The sequence below is a fragment of the Loxodonta africana genome, chromosome 2, assembly GCF_030014295.1.
Source record: "Loxodonta africana isolate mLoxAfr1 chromosome 2, mLoxAfr1.hap2, whole genome shotgun sequence".
Classification (NCBI taxonomy): Eukaryota; Metazoa; Chordata; class Mammalia; order Proboscidea; family Elephantidae; genus Loxodonta; species Loxodonta africana.
The window spans coordinates 135,514,249-135,540,160 of record NC_087343.1 but is presented as its reverse complement, the minus strand read 5'-3'; the positions used below and the strand labels follow the sequence as shown (position 1 = coordinate 135,540,160).

General features: G+C 37.6%; 1 long non-coding RNA gene across 1 annotated transcript in view; it reads right to left on the bottom strand.

Annotated features, from left to right (window-relative positions):
- The window catches only part of LOC135228601 (uncharacterized), a 37,244-nt gene that overhangs the window by 4,350 nt on the left and 6,982 nt on the right, over positions 1–25,912 (bottom strand). Inside the window, exons 2-3 of the long non-coding RNA XR_010319241.1 lie at positions 10,840–10,943; positions 8,671–9,529 (exon numbers count right to left, since the gene is read on the bottom strand). This is a non-coding gene — a long non-coding RNA (uncharacterized LOC135228601). The remainder of the gene's footprint in view (positions 1–8,670; positions 9,530–10,839; positions 10,944–25,912) is intronic.

The following is a 25,912-nucleotide window of genomic DNA, read 5'->3' as shown; positions in this document are numbered from 1 at the left end:
CAAGGCATGACAGTAGCCACAAAGCCCCAAGAATCCACTTAGCTGCTTCTTAGTGTTAGGGACGGGGAAAGCCAGAACTGGATCCTTTCTTTTTGCATCTATGGAAACTCCTTGTGCTTATATAATATGCCGTAATATTTTATTGAAGGTGAGTAACACCATAATTCTATCATTTAAACATGCATCTTTTGAAAGAGAACAGACTAACAAACTGGGAACATATTGGAGCAGAGAGGAGTCATTGGCGAATTGTATGCATTCAGTAATGAAGTCACTCCTGAGGTTCACCTTTTAGTCAAGGATTAGACAGGCCCACAAAACAAAACAAGACTGAAGGGGCACACCAGCCCAGAGGCAAGGACTAGAAGGCAGGAGGGGACAGGAAAGCTGGTAATATGGAACCCAAGGTCAAGAAGGGAGAGTGTTGACATGTCATGGGCTTGTTAACCAATGTCATAAAACAATATGTATACTGTTTAATGAGAAGCTAGTTTAAGATCATGCCAATGTTTCAGGTATAACACACTGCTGGGGTCGTAGCGGTCCACTGTGAAAGCAGCATGGGTTCCAAGGGGGGAACTCGAATGCTCTTTGGAATTGATATTACCCATTTCACCAAGGAAATGTACATGTGAATCAGAGATGCAGAAGCTTAACGTGCCTACAAAGGGAAAATCAGACCAGCCTTACCAATTTCTTTCAAAAAAAAGATACACTAGAGGGTACCCAAAATTAATTAGTCACTTTACCAATTCAAAGCAACACACACCAACAATTAGCAAGGCTGCCACACCAATTTCAAGAAAGGAACAGAAAAAAAAAAAAAGGAAAGAAAGCAGAGACAATAATTCTTCAGAAAACCTCTACACAAAAGAGTGGAAGTTCTTTCTGTGGAGCACTTACCTCCAACCTGTGGAGTTCAAGGCCTCAGAGAAATGGATAAAAGCCACAAAAGGCCTTCAAATTTGGTGCCAGAAACTCTGGACCATGATCCTCAGATCTGCCATGGTGGGGCTGCTTTTGGAATCCCAGATGAGCCCTCAAATTGTTGTAGAGAGCAAAACCACTCAGTCCTTAAAATGAGCTTAGGAGGATTTATTCAGAAGAATAATAAATTTATTCATTATTCAAAAGAAATGGTACATTTGAATGCAGAGAAACACCAGCTCACATAAGTGAAAACTGATGACTCCAGCAAGAGAGCCTCTAACAGGGACAGATATAGTCCAAGGAACAATGACATTATAATAGAGTCATTTGATTGGTTAGTCTTTGGTTGAGGTTGCAAGAAGGGTGGGTTAGGAGGTGGGGAATTTGGTACAGCGGCTTACAGTTACATATCTTTGGTACAGGGGCTTACAGTTACATATCTTTCAGGAGAAGTCATAAAAACATCACTGGTTGATGTTGAGCAGCTCTAACCAGATGTCTCAGGGATGATAACCATTCAGGACCAGTACTTCATTTCCCAGAAACAGCTTGTTAAAACAAAATGCTTTTAAGTTGTCTGGGAAACTTTAAATAAGGCTAGCTCCAGGACTCTTTCAAAACATTTTTTTTATTACATCTTTATCATACAGAAATATTTCTTAAGCCCACTTTACACAAAAAGACACCTATGTGATTTCCTTGCTTAGAGTGTAGTTCTTCTACATCCTGACTTGACCGCAGAGTGAAACTCCCTTAGTTCCTACAGCTACTAGAAATTAAGAAGCCGAACTTCAGAGACCTATGTAAAGTCTGGGTTGACTCTACTGAGAGCAGTTAGGCAAATAAATAGCCTCAGTCAGGCTCGTAAAAAGACGAGTTTGATTCAGCAAAAACTGTTTAATTCAGTCATTTAGTCCTGGTCAAAAAGCCTTCATGAACTTCTCCTTCAAAAAGCAATTATATAAAAAGATTATGAGATTGTAAAACTCCCTAACAGTCTTTGACATGCACCCCTCAACCTGGTATGCCACGTGGACTAAAACTCACCTGTGTACAATTAGTTACAACAATATCCATATTCCTTGGTCCTCACAAAACTCTAACATTCTCCCTTCTAAAAAATAAAATAAAATTATTTTTACTCCCATTTTATAAGTTAAAAAAAGATAGGTGACATGCCCAAGGTCACATATAAGGTGTTAATCAGGCACTTAAATCCTTAAATCCTGCTGTCCTTCTGTATAGGAAACATTTAATATAATTCTCTCAATTGAAAGATGCATTCAAGTTAGGCTTTTGTTTAGAAACAACCTTGTTGTTAGAAAAGAAATGAGAGACAATAATGTTCATGTGGGAAACCCACATCAAGTGGGTACTTCTAAACTGAATGGAGGAAAAGGGTGCATTTCAGATCATTCCTGTTGGATCCTGACCATCTCAGCATTGTAGAATGGGACCTTTGTGAGAAATAAAATAAAGACTAGTAAATAAACAACTCTAAGTCAAGGATCTGGGTGCTCTGGCCATGTGCTCATTGCACTATTTGGTAACTGAAAGTCTACTCCCAGGCCAGCTCCATCCAACGTCATTGGGATTTCTACCTGTATTCTCAAGGAGCTAACGATCTAGTTGACGAGACAAACTACAGACACAAAAATGACCTCATAAGTAGAACTGCTAGATTTAGGAAGTAAAAACTGCATTTTTCAAATGACGTGAAGTAGTTGGGGGTGGGGACAGAGAGTAGCCCTGCTGATCCACCCCTGCTGGAATTCCTATCTAGCACCCTGGGAGTTGGCCTGGTCTGATCTGAGCAGATTGTCTCTCTCTGCTGTCAGCATTAATATAAAGAATTCTTCCTTCCTTGTAAATATAAATTGCCCTGTTAAAAAATAAACCCAATACGCAAAAGCATGAACTCATGAAACATAAATTGGGACATGACTATTCACATTACAAAAGGATTCTCTGTTCAAATCACTCCCTGATGAAAATCTCTTGGTACAAAATTCCAACCCCTTAATATGGCATCAGGGCCTTTATAATCAGAACTTTTTCTAGACATTTCCATCCTCCAGTGCCCAGTACTCTGTATTCAAACTGCAGCCAACTACTAGCTTTTTCTTTGGAAATTCTACAAGTGTTTGGCCTTTGTTCATGCTGTTTTCTATGTCTTGGATATGCTTCTCTCCCTTTCCTTCGCCCCAATAGGAAAAATCCCACTCCTCCTTTAAACTCAACTTAGTGTGGACTCCTTTAAAGAGACTCTCCTCCTGGCCCCTCCTCTGGAGTTACATATTTTTTTTTCATACCATATAATAACACTGAACACATTAGATCAGTGTTCATGTTTGTATTCATTCACTATTGCTGCTGTAAAAATTACCATAAACTTAGTGGCTTAAAATAACACAAATTTATAATCTCACACTTCTGGAGGTGAGAAGTCCGAAATTAGTTTCAGTAGGCTAAAACCAAGGTGTTCGCAGGGCTGTGTTTCTTCCGCAGGCTCTGGGGAAAATCAATTCCCTTACCTTTTCCAGCTTCTAGAGGCCAACTGCACTCCTTGGCTCATGACCCTTTCCTCCATCTTCAAAGCCAGCAGTGTAACATCTTTAAATTTCCCTCCTACTCAACACACCTGCTTCCCTTTTATAATGACCCTTGTGACTACATTGGGCCTACCCAGATAATTCAAGTCAATTTCCCAACTCAAGATCTTTAACTTAAACACATCTGCAAAGTCCCTTTTGCCATGTAAAATAAGATACAGGTTTTGGGGACTAGAATGTGGAGATCTTCGGAGGGCAATTTTTCTGCCTACCACAATGTTTGGTTTGTTTTAGGCAAAATTCATCTCAGAATTTATGTAAGTATCATAAAACCCCCATTTGCAATAAAGTAACTAACAAGAATTATAATGATTTCCTTAGGAGTTATTGCTGAGATCTCTTAATCTGTTGATAGCAGATGATAATAATAATAGTAAATATAGAGTAGTTGTGAAAATCAGATGAGACAGTTCATATAAATCACTTAGAACAGTGATTGGTGCATGGTTAACACATAAATAATGCTAGTTTATTATTGTTATTGGAGTCCCTGATGGGGCAAACAGTTAATGTGCTGGGCTACCAAGCAAAAGGTAAGATGTTCGAGTCCACCCAGAGGTACCTGGGAAGAAAGGTCAGGCAATATACTTCTGAAAAATCAGCCATTGAAAACCCTACGGAGCACAGTTCTACTGTGACACACATAGGGTCAACATGAGTCAGAACTGACTTGATGATAGTCAGTTATTGTTATTGTTGTGATTTTTACTAGTACATGTCTCTGATATGTAATGATGAGACAAGAGTATGGTAAAGGTCAAAATGTCTTCCTGAAAGGGAAAAAATATCAAATGTTTATTATAGATTTTAAGAGAATACAAGTAGCAATAAGTGACTATGAGAAAGGATGAATGACAAAGTTGGAAGCACAGTATTCAGTTAAGGATCTCACTTTCAAGTATTAATACATAGCCAGTGCATATGAATTATTCAGAGCAATTTGGAACCAACACTAGAGGAAAGTAGAAGGTAGAAGGATGGAGAACACCTTTCTTTGGTCCTTCTCTGGGTCTTGGTCTGACAAAAGGATCAAAGTGCCCTCGTGCGAGGAGGTAACAGATACAATTCCCACAGAGCTTCTTCAGAAGCTCACCCAGGACCTCCAGGTTACTGTCTACCTCACTGCTTGTTAAAAGTCCAGGGGCAAAGTGAATAAGGATAATGATGCAAAAGTAAATACAGCATGCTAGTAATTACTTCTGGGTTCTGCCTTTCATAAAATCTAATAAAATTGGACTTTAAATGTCTATCTTCATAATGCAGCTGTGATATGTTTGTTCTATTACTTTTTTTCTATCTTGAATAAAAAAGGTGCATTTCATTGGAAAACAGTTCATTTTTTATTTTAAGTGGAATAGAAAAAAATTGATTTTTTTTCTAAGCCCTAATTGCAAACATGTCAAATAACATGTCACATTTAAAGGCTATCATGGGAGCAAAACAGTGTAATTGTATATGGACAGTGCTATCTAATTTAGCTGGGTTAGTATGATTTACTAGGATATTTTGCTATTGGTTGCATTATTTAGATCTTTGATAATCTCTTGCTTTTCCCTAGTAATCTAAATCTGGAAATTTTTGCTTCTTTTACATCAGAAGGTCATTTTTGCCAATCAAAAGATCAGGATGCAACAGGAACTGAGCTTAAAAAAGAGAGGAGAAAAGGAAAGTCCCCACAAGTTAAAAATTTACAAAGCAGGAAGTGGTGTTATGGCACAGGATAAATGGGATAGTCGGGGCATTAGGGTTTGTTTGCTTATATGTTCTATAGAACTCTGCAATTGCTGGAAAAATTTATGGTCAAAATTGTTTTCCTCACAAAACCTTTTATTTCCTAATGTTCCTTAATATAGTATCAATTAAAATCATATCCTTGATTGGCCAAACTTGAATTGGATTGACATTTTCAACACAATTTGTTTTCACTAGGAATTGAGAGCAAGCTATTTCCCAGTTTTAACACCTCTTCTATGTAGTAATTAAATATATTTAAAAATTTTTTGAACAAGATTAGTGTGAATGGGTCATTGTGTTTATGGTCTATTGCCCTGTTACAAGCCTCTAGGCTTAGAAAATAAAGGTTCTCTTTGCCTTTTTTGGGTTTGCCACAATTGAGGTGCTCATAAAATCACATAAAATGCAATAGTATTGGATGGTAGTGGTTTGAATACTTGATATGAGGCTTCCACACCCCCTTTTCATTAATCCCAAACTTCAAGCTATGTGCAGGATAGGTTTGAACCTCCACATCACCTGTCAGAAGAAAAAGCAGCAGCTTAGTCAAAGGCAGCTGGTACTTCATGAAAAACTCTGGGAAAACGTCTCATCTTTCTTCTTAATTTGTAGTGGACTTCCTATCTGGAAATTGTCATGTTGTCAACAAAGGTCTTCTGATAGTGATTCATAAACTAGAAACTAGCCCTTAATGTAACTAGGTTCGTCATTACCTGCAGCAACCCAAAAAAGGTACCTTTTTATGAGAGAAAGGAAAAATGGTCTATGAAAGGAAATCCCTTTAAAAATTGGATAACAGGGCTCTAGACATCATGTAGTTATCACACTCTTTGTTGAGGTACATTCTTTGGAAAACACAGGAAGAATCTAGTTCCATACCACTAGTGAAGCCATCAATAGGTATAATTTGATGCTATATTGCTCTTGAAAAATAAGAAAAGTAGAATAGTTGGAACCACAATTAATTTTAAAATGAGTTGAAGCACTAAATTTGAAATACACGTATTGTCCATTCCTTAGTTTTTTGTTTTTAATTTAAGACATGCAAATGTACATTCACTTGTCAGCCTGTTAATTTAATGTCAAGGATTTACTTTAAGAGTTGGATTCACTAATTTCAATTCTTTGCTGACTTTATTTCACAAACTTGGCCAAGAAGGCATCATCTGTGATTTCTAGTTCCAGTTTATTTAAAGTGGAGTGAGAAGACGAATATAACTCTATTTAAAAACGGGCAAAGGATATGAACAGGCACTTCACCAAAGAAGACTAACAGATACATGAGGAAATGCTTGCAATCATTAGCCATTAGAGAAATGCAAATCAAAACTACAATGAGATATCATCTCACCCCAATAAGGCTAGCATTAAGCCAAAAAACACAAAATAATAAATGTCGGAGAAGTTGTGGAGGGACTAGAACACTCATACACTGCTGGTGGGAATGTAAAATGATACAACCACTTTGGAAGTCAATTTGGTGTTTCCTTAAAAAGCTAGAAATAGAACTACCATACGATCCAGCAATCCCACTCCTTGGAATATATCCTGGAGAAATAAGAACTGTCACATGAATAGATATATGCACATCCATGTTCATTGCAGCACTGTTCACAATAACAAAAGGATAGAAACAACCCAGGTTCCCATCAACAGACAAATGGATAAACAAATCATGCTATAATCACCAAACGGAATACTACACAATAAAGAACAACAATGAGCCTTTGAAATATCTCATAACATGGATTAATCTGGAAGGCATTATGCTGAGTGAAATTAGTCAGTCGCAAAAGGACAAATATTGTATGAGACCACTATTATAAGAACTCGAGAAAAGGTTTAAACACAGAAGAAGACATTCTTTGATGGTTATGAGGGTGGGGAGGGAGGGAGAGGGGAATTCACTAACTAGATAGTAAAAAAACAAGAATTATCTTAGATGAAGTGAAGGACAACACACAATACAGTGGAAGTCAGCACAATTGGACTAAACCAAAAGCTAAGAAGTTTCCTGAACACAACCAAACACTTCGAGGGACAGAGTAGCATGGTCTGGGGACCATGGGTTAAGGGGACATCTAGGCCAATTGGCATTACAAAGTTTATTAAGAAAATATTCTGCATCCCACTTTGGTGAGTGGCATCTAGAGTCTTAAAAGCTTGCAAGTGGCCATTTAAGATGCATCAATTTGTCCCAACTCACCTGAAGCAAAGGAGAATGAAAAACACCAAAGACATAAAGAAAATATTAGCCCAAGATGCAGAAAGGGCCACATAAACCAAAGATTTCATCAGCCTGAGACCAGAAGAATTCGATAGTGCCCGGCTACCACCAATGACCACCCTGACAGGAAACACAACAGACAGTCCCTTATGGAGCAGGAAAAATGTGGAGTGCTGAACTCAAAGTCTTGTAAAAAGACCACACTTGATGGCTTGACTGAGACTGGAGGAACCCCAGGAGACATGGCCCCTGGACTCTCCATTAACCCAGAACTAAAGCCATTCTCGAAGCCAACTGTTCAAACATTACACTGGACTATAAGACATAAAGAAAACCCTGGTGGTGTAGTGATTAAGTGCTACGGCTGCTACCCGAGAGGTTGGCAGTTCGAATCCACCAGGAGTTCCTTGGCAACTCTATGGGGCAGTTCTACTCTGTCCTGTACGGTCACTATGAGTTGGAATGGACTTGACGGCAGTGGGTTTGGTTTGGTTTTTTTTGTAAGACATAAAACGATACTTGCAAAGAGTGAGTACTTAGTTCAAATAGATACACAAGGCTAAATGGGCAGCTCCTGTCTGGAGGTGAGATTAGAAGGCAGGAAGGGATAGGAGCTGGTTGAATGGACACAGGAAATCCAGGGTGGAAAGGAAGAGTGTGCTGTCACATTATAGAGAGCGCAACTAGGATCACATAACAATGTGTGTATAAATTTTTGTATGAGAAACTAACTTGAGCTGTAAACATTCACCTAAAGCACAATAAATAAATTGTTAAAGTGGAGTGAGAGTTTTAAGAATTTGTGATGTAATCATTAGGTTAGCCCCCTAACAATAATTAATTCTTTATATTTTTTAGGGCAATTAAGCACCCGTTCAATACCATTTTTAGGAGTGTTAAAAATTTGGCCTTGCCATAGCCACTTGTTTGGTTGAGTCTAGATCTGATTCTTATTAGACATCACAAAAAAGAGACTTTCAACAATATACAGGAGTCAGCCAACAACATTCCCCCCCACCGACATAAAATTATCACTTTTATAGTGTCACTATAAGTTGGACTCAACTCGACAGCAACAGGTTTGTTTTTTCTTTTTTTTGTATATTTAGTATAGTCAAATTGAAAAGTGAAGAAAATGAAAAGAGATTTTTCTTTTCAACTACCTACCGTTGTTGTTGTTAGGTGTCATCAAGTTGGTTCCACTCGTAGCGACCCTGTGTAAAACAGAATGAAACACTGCCCAGTCCTGCGCCATGCCCAGAATCGTTGTTATGCTTGAGCCCATTGTTGCAGCACTGTGTCAATCCATCTTGTTGAGGGTCTTCCTCTTTTTCTTTGGCCCTATACTTGACCAAGCATGATGATGTCCTTCTCCAGGGACTGATTTCTCTTGACAACATGTCCAAAATATTTCAGACATAGTCTTGGCATCTTTGCTTCTAAGGAGCATTCTGGTTGTACTTCTTCCAAGATGGATTTGTTTGTTTGTTTTTGGCACCCCATGGTATATTCAATATTCTTTGCCAACACCACAAAGGCGTCAGTTCTTCTGTCTTCCTTATTCATTGTCCAATTTTTGAATGCATATGATGCAATTGAAAATACCATGGCTTGGGTCAGGCACACCTTAGTCTTCAAGGTGACATCCTTGCTTTCAACACTTCAAAGAGGTCTTTTGTAGCAGATTTGCCCAATGCAATGCATCTTTTGATTTCTTGACTCCTGCTTCCATGGGTGTTGACTGTTGATCCAAGTAAAATGAAATCCTTGATAACTTCAAACTTTTCTCTATTTATCGTGATGTTGCTTATTGGTCCAGTTGTGAGGATTTTTGTTTTCCTTACGTTGAAGCGTCATCCATACTGAAGGCTGTGGTCTTTGATATTGATCAGTAAGTGTTTCAAGTCCTCCTTACTTTCAGCAAGCAAGGTGGTGTCATCTGCGTAATGCAGGTTGTTAATGAGCCTTCCACCAATCCTCATGCCCCATTCTTCTTCATATAATCCAGCTTCTCAGCTTACTTCTCCTATTAAAAGTATTCGTTATTTCTGGATGCCAGCAACACTGTACACCATCACACTATACACACTTAATTTTTACAATATCACAATTATAAATTTTTATATATTCATTACAAATGATATGTATATTAGCTATATATATTGCTAATACATATATAGTCATGTATCTTTTAATGTCCATGATACATTCTGTGAAATAGAACATTATGTGGTTTGAATGCTGTGCTAACACCATGTCATATACAGGCAGGCCCTGCATTAAGAACAAATTCTGTTCCTAAATCTGTCTTTAAGTTGAATTTGTATGTAAGTCGAAACAGTTAGGTACAATTCATATCTAATGTCAGCTAGTCAAATGTTTGTCTTAGTATATAGTATATAGTGTACATTTCTATGCATAAAAAACATTAAAGAAACACTTCCAGGTACACTAAAATATCTTTAACATAATAATACAGTAATAATAATAATGTTTTCACGCACTTCACAAAGTAGCGCCTTTCGCTATTACAAACCATTATATTTTTAATATAATAGGCTTTTTGGGAGTTGTTTCTTAACTACAGGTTGTGCATGAGTAGAATGTTTGTAACCTGGGGACTGCCTGTACTTAGCAAAGCTATATGGAATACTGTAGCATACCTGTATTGACTAAATAGTCACTGGGAAGCTGTGATGTTTGATATGTCCAGTTGCACCTGCTACATCTCATTCTCCAATTTGGATTTCTGAACTCTATTATAACCTTCATAAATAGACTCGACAGCAATGGGTTTGGTTTTTAGTTTCGGATTATAACCTTATGGGACCACAGACTTATATGCAGTCCGATGTTGCTTGGACAGACACAGCACATGACTGTATACTTACAAGGAGTCCTGGTGGCACAACAGTTAAGTGCTCAGCTGCTAACCAGGAAGTTGGTGGTTCAAACCCACCCAGTGGCTCTAGGGGAGAAAGATCTGGTGATCTGCTCCTGTGAAGTTTACAGCCTAGAAAGTCCTATGGAACAGTTCTATTCTGCCACATGGGGTTGCTGTGAATCAAAAATCAACTCAATGGCACCTAACAACAGTGCAGTTTACATACATAATTAGGAGATAAAGAATATTAAGAACTATACAATGTAGGAAATCAAAATTATCCATGATTTCCACTGTACCAGAATAGTCACTGCAACTTTGGTGGATATTTAGGTTGTTTGCAATTTTTTGCTACTATAAAAAACATAAAGTATTACAGTAACAGTATAATAAATGCATCCCTGAAACTTCAAGAGGTTACCACAGTAGAACTTCATTTCTTGCTCACGTACAGTCCAAACCAGCATTCTTGATCACCAGGTGGCTTTCCTTTAAATGATGATTCAGGGATTCAAGATTTCTTCCATATTATCACTCTGCCATCTTCAACATGAAGCTTCCAAGGTCACCATGAGAAGGGGAAGAGCATAAACAGCCACCAATGAGACAAACTTGGAATGAGCCCACATTACATATTACTATTGATCACATTCCATTGGCTAAAACTTAATCACATGATCACCTCTAACACCAAGGTAAGCTAGGAAATATAGGTTAGCTTTGCTCCCTATAAGATGAGAAAATGAGTTAGATGATTAGCTAATAATTTCTGAGCCATATTGTTTGTAACAACTAAAGCCAAAGATGAAGAAATTGAAGACTTTTACCAAATTCTGCAGTCTGAAATTGATCAAACATGCAATCAAGATGCATTGATAATTATTGGCAATTGGAGTGCAAAAGTTGGAAGCAAAGAAGACTTATCTGTAGTAGGAAAATATGGCCTTGGTGATAGAAAAAGACACCAGAGATCGCATGATAGAATTTTGCAGGACCAACAACTTCTTCATTGCAAAGAAATTTTTCAACAACATAAATGGTGACTATTCATGTGGAACTCACCAGATGGAAACATAGGAATCAAATTGACTACAGCTATGGAAAGAGATGTTGGAAAACCTCAGTATCATCATCAGTCAGAACAAGGCCAGGGGCCAACTGCAGAACAGACCATCAATTGCTGATATGCAATTTCCAGTTGAAGATGAAGAATATTAAAACAAGCCCACAAGAACCAAAATATGACCTTAAGGATATCTCACCTGAATTTGGAGACCATTTCAAGAAAAGATTCGATGCACTGAACACCAATGACTGAGGACCAGACGAGTTGAGGGATGACATCAAGGAAGGACATCATACGTGAAGAAAACAAAAAAGTCATTAAAAAGACAGGAAAGAAAGAAAAGACCAAAATGGATGTCAGAAGAGACTCTGAAACTTGTTCTTCAAAGTAGCGCAGCTAAAGCAAATGGAGGAAATGATGAAATAAAAGAGCTGATCCAAAGATTTCAAAGGGCAGCTCAAGTGTTACAATGAAATATGCGAAGACCTGGAGTTAGAAAATCAAAAGGAAAGAACATCCTTGACATTTCTCAAGCTGAAAGGACTGGAGAAAAAAATCAAGCTTTTCGAAGAATTCTATGGGCAATATATAGAATGACCCAGGAAGCATCAAAAGAAGACAGAAAGAATACACAGGCTCACTGGACCAAAAAAAAAAAAAAAAAAAACTGGTCAACGTTCAACGATTTCCGGAGGTAGCACATGATCAAGAATTGATGGTATTGAAGGAAGAAGTCCAAGCTTCACTGAAGGCATTGGTGAAAAACAATGCTCCAGGAACTGACAGAATACCAGTTGAGATGTTTCAACAAACAGGTGCATCACTGGAGGTGCTCGCTTGTCTATACCAAGACATTTGGAAGAGGGCTACTTGGACAACCCAGTGGAAGAGATCCATATTTGCACCCATTCCAAAAAGGTGACCCAACAAAATGCAGAAATTATCGAACAATATCATTAACATCACATGCAAGTAAAATTCTGCTGAAGATAATTCAAAAATGGTTGCAGCAGTACATTGACAGTGAACTGCCAGAAATTCAAGCCAGATTCAGAAGAAGACATGGAAGGAGGGACATCATTGCTGATGTCAGATGGATCTTAGCTGAAAGCAGAGAATACCAGAAAGATGTTTACCTGTGTTTTGTTGACTACACAAAGGCATTCAACTGTGTGGATCATAAAAAATTATGAATATCATTGCAAAGAATGGTAATTCCAGAACACTTAATTGTGCTCATGCAGAACCTGTACATAGATCAAGAGGCAGTTGTTTGAACAGAACAAGGGGATGCTGTGTCATTTAAAATCAAGAAAGGTGTGGGTCAGAGTTGTATCTTTTCACCATACTTATTCAATCAATATGCTGAGCAACTAGTCCGAGAAGATGGAGTATATGAAGGATTGGAAGATGGATTAACTACCTGCGTTTTGCAGATGACATAATCTTGCTTGCTGAAAGCAAACAGGACTTGAGAAGCAATTACTGATAAAGATCAAAGACTATAGTCTTCAATGTGGATTACACCTCAACATAAAGAAAACAAAAATCCTCACAACTGGAACAATAAGCAACATCATGATAAACAGAAAATTTTTGAAATTTTCAAAGATTTCATTGTTGGATCCACAATCAATGTCCATGAAAGCAGCAGTCTAGAAATCAAATGACATATTGCATTGAGCAAACCTGCTGCAAAAAACCTCTTTAAAATGTTGAAAAGCAAAGATATCACACTGAGGACTAAGGTAGGCCTGACCCAAGCCATGATATTTTCGATCGCCTCATATGCATATGAAAGTTGGACAACGAATAAGGAAGACTACTGAAGAAGAATTGATGCCTTTGAATTATGGGGTTGACGAAGAATGTTGAATACTCCATGGACTGCCAGAGGAACGAACAACCTGTCTTGGAAGAAGTACAGCCAGAGTGCTCCTTGGAAGCAATAATTGTGACACATGGTCTCACATACTTTGGACATGTTATCAGGTGGGACCAGTCCCTACAGAAGGACATTATGCTTGGTAAGGTAGAGGACCAGCAAAAAAGCGGAAGACCCTCAACTAGATGGATTGACACAGTGGCTGCAACAATGGGCTCAAACATAGCAATGATTTTTAGGATGGCACAGGGCCTGGCAGTGTTTAGTTCTATTGTACACAGGGTTGCTATGAGTTGGAATGGACTTGAAGGAACCTAACAACAACATCTCCATGGGTAAATCTTCTCACGTTCATAATTATTTCTTCAAGAGAAATTTCTAGAAGTGGGGAATAATTTTTTTTAATTTATTTTACAAGTGTTTTGAACAGATGTCAGACCTTTAACTCTTTATCACAACCCTAAGAGGTAGGATGAATTTGTTAATATTTTTGTCTGGAATCCTGTCTTACTAGAACTTGTTGGGAAAAATGATGTATCAGCAGACTTCCTGCCCTATGATCATTTCCCTAATATATGTTAGCTTTGAAATATACCATTGATGAGAAACTATACTTCTTGATATATGTGTGTATTTGTGTGTACATACATTTACATATATAAGAGCACAATTAAACAATGTGTAAATATGTTTCAGTTATTTTTAGAGGCATATTCATATATATATACACCACTAAAGGACAATTTAAAAGTTTCTGGATCTTAGAAAATCATTTCCTTGACTATACACTTCTTTTGAAAAGCCGTACAAAAATTTTGATTCACGTAAGACAACTTGAAAACTCAAATAATACAGCTGTAAATTTTATAGTTTCTTATTTTTTTTATTCAAACAAACCAAAAATCACCCCCAAATTATTTTCTATTTTTTACTTATTTCTCTAAAATTCATAATCAACAAAAATATGCAGGAAACCAAATCCTAACAAGGGTGAATATAATTCTTTGGAATCTTAAAATATAAGTCAGTGCAGAAAGGGCCACATGAGCCAGAGACTACATCATCCTGAGACCAGAAGAACTAGATGGTGCCCGGCTACAACCGATGACTGCCCTGACAGGGAACACAACAGAAAGCCCCTGAGGCAGCAGGAAAGTGGTGGGATGCAGACCCCAAATTCTCATAAGACCAGACTTAATGGTCTCACTGAGACTGGAAGGACCCCAGTGGTCATGGCCCCCAGACCTTCTGTTGGCCCAGGACAGGAACCATTCCTAAAGCCAACTCTTCAGACATGGATTGGACTGGACAATGGGTTGGAGAGGGATGCTGGTGACGAGTGAGCTTCTTGGATCAGGTGGACACTTGAGACTATGTTGGCATCTCCTGCCTGGAGGGGAGATGAGAGGATAGAGGGGGTTAGAAGCTGACGAAAAGGACACAAAAAGAGAGAGTGGAGGGAGAGAGCAGGCTGTCTCATTAGGGGGAGAGTAATTGGGAGTGTGTAGCAAGGTGTATACGGGTTTTTGTGTGAAAGACTGACTTGATTTGTAAACTTTCACTTAAAGCACAATAAAAATTATAAAACATATATATATATATACATAAGTCAGTGTCAGTGGTGTTTAATATATATTTGCTCTCGTGTTCCCTATACCATGGAACCAATTCACACCTCATGGAATTTACTATTTCTAAATGACAGGCTTTGGTCCCTGTGCCTTTCCAAATGTTCAAAATTAGATTATTGCGTTTGCTTCTTTTGACACTTTTTTTTTTCCTGGCTTCTCTTTGACTTATTGTGTGTTTATTTACTTTATTTATAGAATGAATATTTTCACGTGGCTTACTGCACACTTTCCTGATTTATACACAAGTACTAAATATGGCATTAACTTCCCTTCTGTATTTCCTCTTTAAAGTGATGGGTAACACTTCACAATAATCCTGTCTTGAAATAGAAAATACGGTTCAGAGACTTGAACCAAATGAAATATCGATTCATGGTGGAGAATATTTTGATGTTTTAGTTTTGTTACAGTTCAGTTGTTTTAGAAAATATGTAGGTTTAGATTTGGTTCAGACTGGTTCACTGGTTTTTTTGTTTTTAATGGATTTGATTTATAGTTCTGTAAAAAGTTTAATATCGGGTTTAGGTCAGAGAGGACACACTCAGCAAAATAGTTGTTTGTTTCCAATTTTGGTTCATGGATCATTACAAGGCCTTGTTGTTATAGTTATTTCCAGAGACACAGCATACTGTTTGCACCTCGCTGTGGACTGTTCTTCTAAGAGCAGGATAATAGATGTCATTCACTCCCGGCAGAATTGTGACCACTCATGGTAGAACTGATGCCGTGTGAGATACAGGGATATTTCTTTTTATTTTTTATTTTTCTACATCTGGAAAGGAGATTTCCTATAACCTCAATTTTTAAACCTTTACATTAGACTAAATTTTAAATTGATTGCTTCCTCTTTATTTATATAAGCATACTATTTAGTGGGCTTTGCTTTGCAAATTAATGCAAACTTTCAGGAGACCCAAATGAAAGGTGATCAGAACTAATCAGCTCTATCTTTTCAAATTTGCTAAAAGCGAGAAGGATTATCAAGTTATTGAGTATAAAGGTAGTTGTAGTCCTATTCTTCCAGCTTACGAATGTTTAATACAAAGCTACGCTTTAAAATGTTGGTGAGGCTGTCACTGAGTTTAGCGATATTTAAGAGAAAGAAAGGGGGAAAAATCCTCTCACTAGAAAAACTCTTTAAAGGCTGGATAAACAGTAAGGAGTGTGTTTAATACAACTAATTTATAGATGAATGTGGTGCCAAACTGGAATACATTAACAAGGTAAGGCTTCGGGGTCTCTAGGTAAGATAATATATTGCTTTCATTAAAAAGCAATCTGCATGGACGATATCCACCACCACTGGAAACTCTGCAGCTGTCACCTTTATCAGGGGAGCAAGAGCAAGCCACTACATTTTAATCACTGGAGTTTGTCAGGAACGAAAAACAGCCAGCTTCCCACAAATCAACAGACATGTATCCTGATAAGCAAAGTGCATTGGAAAAGGACAGCTACACACCACATTACACCACCTATTCTAGGGTGATCAAAGCTCTGTAATTGTTGAAGATAAATCTACTCAGTTTGGCTTTAAGATGAAACCATTGTCTTTGAACAAAGCAGACACATATTTATACGAATTATCCATGACTTAGGACATGTTTAGATCTGAGTACTTCTTGCAATGTGGGAAGGAATGGACAATAGAATGGCAAGCTTAAGGCATCTTCCCACTACATTTGTTCCAATAACTTCTTTCTGGCTATATGATGCTTTGAGAAAATTGAGAAGCCATCAGGAAAAAATTGGAATAAAAGTCAGAACAAGCACATCTGGATGGAGACAAAAAAACTGTACAAATGAGGCAAGAATGAGGATTTTTCCTGACATGCTCACATCTCTCATATCCACACTTAAAGAAATAGGGAAGGACTACCCTAGCCCAAGTGTTGCCATTCTAGCCCTATTCCAGTTCAACAGAATATAGGGGCTTCACAATAGATCTCTTGGCTTAAGGTGACTTTACAGACTCTGTACTTTTCAGATAAATTCTTAACTAAAAAAATAAATAAGTTACAAACAAACAAAAAGCTGGATATGTAGAAATACTACTTTGTTTTTTTTTTTTTATTAAGGATTAAGGAGTCATGATGAAAAGGTTGACTATTTGATGGAAGTGTAGATCTAACCAAATAGGGATTGGGGTTTACAAATAAGAGTGCCCCAGATTTAATGGCATCTTGAAGATCACTTAAGTGTAGGAAGATGGAACGTATGAGGAGAAAGCTTGGTTGCAAAAAGGGATCCACTTACTCATGAGAGAAGATAACTCAGGAGAAAACAAACTCAAGCTTTGGAGATCAACAAGAGTCTTATACCTAGGAGATTGTGGTCTGTTTTCAAAACCCAGATAGGACTATAATCTCTAGCTTAAATTATAGATGTGAAGCGCTGGCTCCCCAAATAACCTATTGATAAGACAAAACTGAATTTTTTGTTTACCAAGGTAAGAAAGCACACCACCTCCGAAGATATTAGAGGGAAGAACAAGTTCTGATTAATTGAAATTTTGAAGTCTAGGGTTTAAGATGGGTCTTTCAAAGCAGGGACTTGAGTAGGACTGAGTAAGGACCATGATATAACAGTTTAGAATTGGTAGAAACAAGTATTTTGGGTCAAGAAGTTCAGAGTCTTAGAATGTGAAAGACCCATTGATGTTTTCTATTAAAGATTTCATGGATCTTTCCAGAAGTTCCTGTCATGAACAATCAAATTATTTGCCCAGACAAGAGACCCCTGAAATAGTAAAACTATGCTACTGAAGACAGTGGAATAGTAAAGTCATGTTAACATAGACAGGTGTGTGGGGAAGATGGTTTGGGTTCTTGGTGTTCAAGATGTGTCGGGGAAGATGGGTTTGGTTTTCATACGGTGAGAGATAGAGATACACAAACCACCAGTTGCCGTCAAGTAGGCTCTGACTCATGGCAACCCCATGTGTGTTAGAGTAGAACTGTGCTCCAAAGGGTTTTCAATGGCTGACTTTTCAGAAGTAGACCTCCAGGCCCTTTCTTCCCAGGCACCTTTGGGTGGATTTGAACTTCCAACTTTTCATTTAGCAGGGAAGCAGATTAATCGTTTGCACCACCCAGGAGGCACATAAAAAGAAAGCATTTTTGACAATATTGATAGCAGAGGTGTTCCTGGAACATTCCAGTCATAAAAGTTAGTAAAACAAGTTAACCAAGATCCATCCATATAGTGACTAATAAGTGGTAAGATCCTTTGGGGGGAAGGACCATGTCTTTTGGCCCTTTGTGTCACAACAGTATAGTAAAGGACCCAGCACACAGTAGCAGCTTTCTAAGATCTCTGAAAGTAATCATTATAAGATATTCTTACAGTGGTAACTTAGCAAACTTTCATCTCAAGATACTGTATATTTTGCCAATAAAAACAAGCACCATTTAATTAAGATATCTTAAGCTTGTTGCTTCATATCATCTATGCTCATGGGAAGCCAGACTATCATTTAATAAGTAACGATCCTTTGCAGTTTGGGCATTACCTAATCTCTAAAAGTATATGGAAGAAATTGGAACATCCTTACAAGGAAGAAGCTATAAAGACTAAAATAAACTTGGCAGCCAGGATCCAATAGCCGATGCTGCCTGATATCACAGAGCATATTTATAATGAGAGTTTCCTGTAATTAAAGAAAAACTAACTGTAAAGGAGTAGAAAAAACAAATATTTCATTCCTGCTGCCTTTGGATCGATCAAAAAGAATATTGCAAAAATAAAGACTTACCCATTTATTTTCAAATAGAAATAAAGCAAATATAGCGTTGCTCAAGGGAAAAAAATATTTTGGCTTCAATGAGTGTATAATTCTGATACTTTTTTAGGCCTAGAAAGAGCACTAATTGAATTGCTACTAATAATCTGCCAGTGGGGAAATAAAGCAAAATCACCCCAGACCACTTGTCTTTGAAAACAATTGCTTGTTGTGGAAATGAATAATTATCTTCACTGAAAATAAAGAATATTACTTCAAAGAGAATTGTTTTAGTGAATAATGGTATTTGCATTTCATAAGGAAACACTGGTGGCGTAGTGGTTCAGAGCTATGGCTGCTAACTAAAGGTCTGCAGTTCAAATCCACCAGGCGCTCCTTGGAAACCCTATGGGGCATTTCTATTCTGTCCTTTAGGGTCACTATGAGTTAGAATGGACTCGATGGCAATGGGTTTTGTTGTTGTTGTTGTTTTGCATTTCATAAATTTCCCCAGTACTTTTAAGTTAAACATCTAGCTCACTTCTTTCTTGTCCTCTTTTCCTGTTTCACCTTTTACCTTCCTCCTTTGCTTTTCTCAACACTCCTGTCCTCAGTTGTCATGCTTGCTTTAATTGAACAAGGAAATAAGTATTTCAAATACAGTGAGTACATTTTGTTTTGCAGAAAGGGAAAAAAAAAAGGCAGTGGCAGTTAATGAGAATGAGAATGACAAATACTGCTTGTTCATAGTACTTACATGTACACTTGGGGGGGATAATTTAAAATTTGATCTTTATCTTTCTGGGCAAGGTTTAGTTTGTGCCTCCTTAAGAGAGAAGACAAAAGAATACCCCATGCTCTAAAAGGGCTCAAAGAATGTCTCCAGGAAGACAGTACAATGTCCTATTTCTTGTTTACCCTGACTTTGATGGGGGCAGACAGAGCAATAGGGAACATCACTGTATTCTACTAGGAGTCCTGTCACCAGTGTTCTATCTTGGCTTTGCCACAAACTTTTTTAATGGTCTTGGACAAGTTACTTAATCTTTCCAACTTCAGTTTCTGGATTTACATAATGAGTTTTAGATTTAGTTATGTCTGAGTTCTCTTCCAGTTATTCAATCCCTTTTAATACACAATGATTCATAGTAGTGATTACATGGATAAAATTTTAGAAGTGAAGAGTTAGGCAAAAGTCTTACGAATAAAAGCAATGTTGAAAATAAAACAGAATGAATCAACTCATGAAAAAAATTATTCCGTTTCATGTAGCTTTCTGTGGATTAAAAGAGGGGTTACATAAACTGCACACATCAGAATACAGCCTATGGTATAAAACCCCAGAACTGTTTTGTGACAATATAGGCAAACGTAGAAAAATCTGAATTTTATCATTCCTAATCTATCTCTCTGTGATATAGATCCATCCAAAACCTCATTTGTCAGCAGAGGTTGTAGGGTTTGAGTGATTGCTGGGATATCTGGAATTCTTGGTTAATGAACATTCCAGGAAGTCTAAACAAGTCTAGACAACTTTATGGAAATTTAAAGATAGCAGTGCATTTCATTCCTCAACTATCTAGGCATTGATTCTTTTTTAGGTATGAACTAGGAGCAGCTAAGAGTTAAGTAGAGCCGCCTTTGGACAATAATTATAATCTTCTGATATGGTTAAAATTATTCAAAAGTATTGAAATACCAATTAAGAGACATTTTCACTAATTTCACTAAATCATAAAATCCAATGTCCTTTTATTTGTGTTATTTTCAAGATCAGCTATTTTAACCAGTTTAACATATTGGTTAAAACCTAGGATTTTGGAGTGTGTTAGACATAACCCCAACTGTTCTACCTACTTTGTGCCTTTGGGCAAGACATTTACCCTCTCTACGTGTGTCCACCTGTAGCCTATAATTCCATAAAGATGTGAATTTATCATAGTATCTGGATATAAGAAATAACAAATATTAGTAGAATAAATAAGTGTTTTGTCCCTCCTAGACACTCGGTATTCTCTTTATGGCCATCACCAATAAATAGTTCTGAGTAGGACTTGGTCCACCTTTGGAGTCCCTAGGTGGTGCAAATGGTCAATGCCCTTGGCTGCTAACCACATGGTTGGAGGTTCAAGTTCACCGAGAGGTGCCTCAGAAGAAAGGCTTGGTGATCTACTTCCAAATATTCATTCAATCATTGAAAACCCAATGAAGCACAGTTCTACTTTGACACACAAAGAGTAGCCATGAGTCAGGCTGACTCCGCGGCAACTGGCGGTGGTGGCCCATTTTTGCTTTGCAAGACGTCAGTCACATACATGCTATGTCGATTTTTTCTAGGCTGCTCTGTTGTCGGTTCAGGAAACTCTTCTAAATAGTAAATACCTTGAGAGTAAGAACCTTGTGCTCACCAGCGCGTGAGTAGATACACACTCACTATTTTAAGTGGCAGGCTTATTTCATACTACTACTCAACTAAATTTTGACTGGAGCTCTTATGGTTAAAAAGGGAAAGAGAAGCTCCATGCAAATCCCATGCTAATCAAGGATTAATTTCCCATGATCATCCTCACTAAAAACATATGTGAGTTCTTGTGTGGTCCTATTTGTTCAGTTTAAATCCTATGATTCATATTACAAATTTAGAACTTTTTGTAGGATATGAAAAAAATTTTTTTTCCTAATGTCTAGGAAAGTCAGTATTGGAAAATTGTATATTACAAACCCAAATTTAAAAATAGTGTTACATCTGACATTCTGAGCAGAATAAGAATTAAATGGTTTTCTCTATCATCTTCTCTTGGAATAAAAATCTCTGTGATCCATCATGCAGAAAACTATTTAAATAACATCACCAATCGTCTGTTGGCAAGGAAAGGAGGCCACATTGTCTTTTCTGTTCCCTTGTACTTTTCAGGAAAGAATCTGAGTATTTCATGTTGATTGCTTGATTGGCTGCAAAGGGACTCTTTAAAAATACTAAAAAAAATCAGGAATCCAGTACAAATCAAACATAAGATGCTATCAGTCATGTGCTCAGGGCATTCTGTGAGATTTTTACTCAGAAAGATGTCATTAAAAGTTGCAGAAATTAATTGGTGGCATTGAATGTAATGGCCTTTCCTGCCATAGTTTCTCAAACGTAAAGAAAAATTATGGATAACGTAAATTCCTCGTGGGAATCTTATGGATGTCTGCTTTGTTCTGTTATTGTTTATTGCAAATGTTATTACTGTGATCTATTGCCCTATCATGCTTTGTCTATACTGCACTGCCATCCTGCAGCCCACAACAACGGAGGGCTTTACTCACAAGCTAAGACTGTGTTTATTTGGAAATTCTTTGCTTTATGTATTCCAAAAGTGTCTCAAGGTGTTCATTTTGTGTGTTTAAATTTTTATACAAAAGCAGATTTGTTCTGATTGATTAAATATTGACTTACACCATATTTTAGAACAACTCTGTATCTTATTTAAGTTCAAGGTTTGTGTTCTGTTTTCCCAGAAGGTTTGAATCCAGTGTAATAATGGCTCTTACTTTGTGTGACTCAATGCACTGGAGTCTACAATCTTTCTCAATAACAAGGTTGGTTTAATTAGTAGTGTTTTAAAAATTTGGCTTTTAATTAAGGGGCAATTTTATACCTCTGAAAAAAGTTTAAGGACAAGGAATCTTTTTTTTTTTTTTTGCATATTAAATGCTGTCTAATATTGCATAAATCTGTAATTCTGTATCTTTTTTTGTAAGTTATGTTAAATTTTCACCTAATTAATGTCACTAAAATTGGTCTTTTGTCTCTAAGTACTTTGACGGCATTTGTAGAAACCTCTTTGTTCTTTTCTGATATCATGGTATGAGATTCTAGAAATTCATGAAAAGGCACAGGATACCCCTAATAAATAATAGTGAATTAAACTTAATATCCTAGTTTCTCCATCAGCTTTTGGTTGTCTTTTGTGAAATTTAGAGTATTTCCAAATTAAACTGTTTAAGATGTATCTTGAGAATCTTCATTAGTTGACATGAAGTCAAATGTTGAAAAATCTGTAATAAAAGTTAAATTCAAGGTCAGGATGGCTTCTTAGGGTCACACAACCCTTAGCTCCAACATAGAGAAATAGTAAAGAAGTGAATTAGCTGAACCATTTACTATATAAATAAGTCAAAAGTAATTTTTGTGCATATGAAAATGGTAATACTAAAAACTCTAGAAAAAAAAATAACAGTTTTTGGTTTGGGACTTTCCATAGTATTTAAACCCAACTAAGTTCCATAACATGCTTGGGAAGAGGCTAGAAATACTGAACAACATTATATTTTGTTAGAAAAATATAAATAAATGTAGATATTAAAAAATAAAAACAGAGAATCAAACAACATAATCCCTCACATAAATAAAAGAAAAGAAAAGAATCACATGATCATCTCAATCGATGCAGAAAAGGCAATAGCAAAAAGATGGAAACAACCTAGATGCCCATCAACAGGTGAATGAATAAACAAACTGGTACCTACACACGATGCAGTATTACGCAACAGTAAAGAACAATGATGAATCTTCAAAGCATCTCATAACATGGATGAATCTGGAGGGCATTATGCTGAGTGAAATAAGTCAATCACATAAGGACAAATACTGTATGAGACCACTATTTTAAAAACTCATGTAAAAGTTTACACACAAAAAGAAACAATCTTTGATGGTTATAAGGGAGGGGAGGGGTGGGGATGGAAAAACACTTAATAGACAATAGATAAGTGGTAACTTTGGTGAAGGGTAAGACAGTACACAATACTGGGGAAGCCAGCACAACTCATACAAGGCAAGGTCATGGAAGCTCCATAGACACATCCAAACTCCCCGAGGGACCGAATTGCTGGGCTGAGGGCTGTGAGGAACATGGTCTCGGGGAACATCTAGCTTAACTGACATAACATCGTTTGTAAAGAAAATGTTCTACATTCAACTTTGGTGAGTAGCATCTGGGGTCTTAAAAGACCGTGAGCGGCCATTTAAGATACTCCACTGGTCTCACCCCTTCAGGAACAAGGGAGAATGAAGAAAACTAAAGAAAAAAGGGAAAGATTAGTCCAGAGGACTAGTGGACCACAACTACCATGACCTCCACCAGACTGAGTCCAGTACAACTAGATAGTGCCCCATTACCACCACTGACTGCTCTGACAGGAATCACAATAGAGGGTCCTGGATAGAGCTGGGAAAAAATGTGGAACAAAATTCTAATTCACAAAAAAAGACCAGACTTAATGGCCTCACAGAGACTGGAGTAACCCTGAGAGCATGGCCCCTGCACACACTTTTAGCTCAGCAATGAAGTCACTCTCGAGGTTCACTCTCCATCCAAAGATTAAACAGGCTTATAAAACAAAAAGAGACTAAAGGGACGTACCAGCCCAGGGGCAAGGACTAGGAGGCAGGAGACAACAGGAAAGCTGGTAATAGGGAACCAAGGTAGAGAAGTGAGAGTGTTGACATGTCGTGGGGTTGTTAACCAATGTCATAAAACAATATGTGTGCTATTTAATGAGAAACTAGCTTGCTCTGTAAAACTTCATCTAAAGTACAATAAAAAATAAAATAAAATGAAGCAATTTATTACAAGGAATTGGCTTATGGGATTGTGAGGGCTAACTGGGCATGTCCAAAAGCCGTATGGCAGGGCATCAGGAAGGGCAGACTGGAACTGTTGGGCACAGGCTGGAGCTGCAGTCCACAAGTGGAATTTCTTCTACATTAGATAAGTCTTTAAATTACTGAATCAGGACCACTCAGATTATCTAAGATAATATCTCCCACTATGTTGTTATTGTTGGGTGCTGTCAAGTTGGTTCTGACTCATAGCAACCCGAATGTACAGCAGAACAAAACACTGCCCGATCCTGCACCATCTTCACAATCATTGTTATGCTTGAGCCCATCATTGCAATCACTGTATCAACCTATCTCATTGAGGATCTTCCTCTTTTTCACTGACCCTCTACTTGACCAAGCATGAAGTCTTTCTCCAGAGTAAGGCCTCCTGATAACACATCCAAAGTATGTGAGACAAAGTCTCGCCATCTTTGCTTCTTAGGAGCATTTTGGCTGTACTTCTTCCAAGACAGATTTGTTCATTCTTTTGGCAGTCCATGGTATATTCAATATTCTTCACCAACACTATAATTCAAAGGCATCAATTCTTCTTCAGTCTCCCTTACTCATTGTCCAGCTCTCCCTTGCACATGAGGAGATTGAAAACACCGTGGCTTGGGTCAGGAGCACCTTAGTCTTCAAAGTGACACCTTCGCTTTTTAAAACTTTAAAGAGGTCTTTTGCAGCAGATTTACCCAATGCATTGTGTCTTTTGATTTCTTGACTGCTGCTTCCCATGGGTGCTGATTGAGGATCCAAGTAAAATGAAACTCTTGACAGATTCAAGCATTTCTCCATTTATCATGATGTTGCTAATTGGTCCAGTTGTGAGGATTTTTGTTTCCTTTATGTTGAGCTGTAATCCAGACTGAAGGCTGTGGTCTTTTATCTCCATCAGTAAGTGCTTCAAATCCTCTTCACTTACAGCAAGCAAAGTTATGTCATCTGTATATCACAGGATGTTAATGAGTCTTCCTGCAATCCTGATGCCACGTTCTTCTTCACATAGTCCAGGTTTTCAGACTATTTGCTCAGCATACAGACTGAATAAGCATGGTGAAAGCATACAACCCTGGCACACACCTTTACTGATTTTAAACCACGGATCCCTTTGTTCTGTTTAAATGATCTATGTACAGATTCCTTACGAGCACAATTAAGTGTTCTGGAATTCCCAGTCTTGGAAATGCTATCCATAATTTGTTATAATCTGCACAGTCGAATGCAGGAAGCATCAAAAGAAGATAGAAGGGATACAGAGTCACTGTCCCAAACAGAATTGATCAATGTCCAGGCATTTCAGGAAGTAGCATATGATCAAGACCCTATGATATTGAAGGAAGAAGTCCAAGCTGCACTGAAAACATTGTCAAAAAACAAGGCTCCAGGAGTTGACGGAGTACCAGCTGAGCTGATTCAACAAATGGATGCCCCACTAAAAGTGCTCACTCGTCCATGCCAAAAAATTCAGAGAACAGCTATCTGGCCAACCAACTCAAAGAGATCCATATTTATGCCTATTCCCAAGAAAGGTGATCCAACTGAATGTGGAAATAATCAAACAATATCATT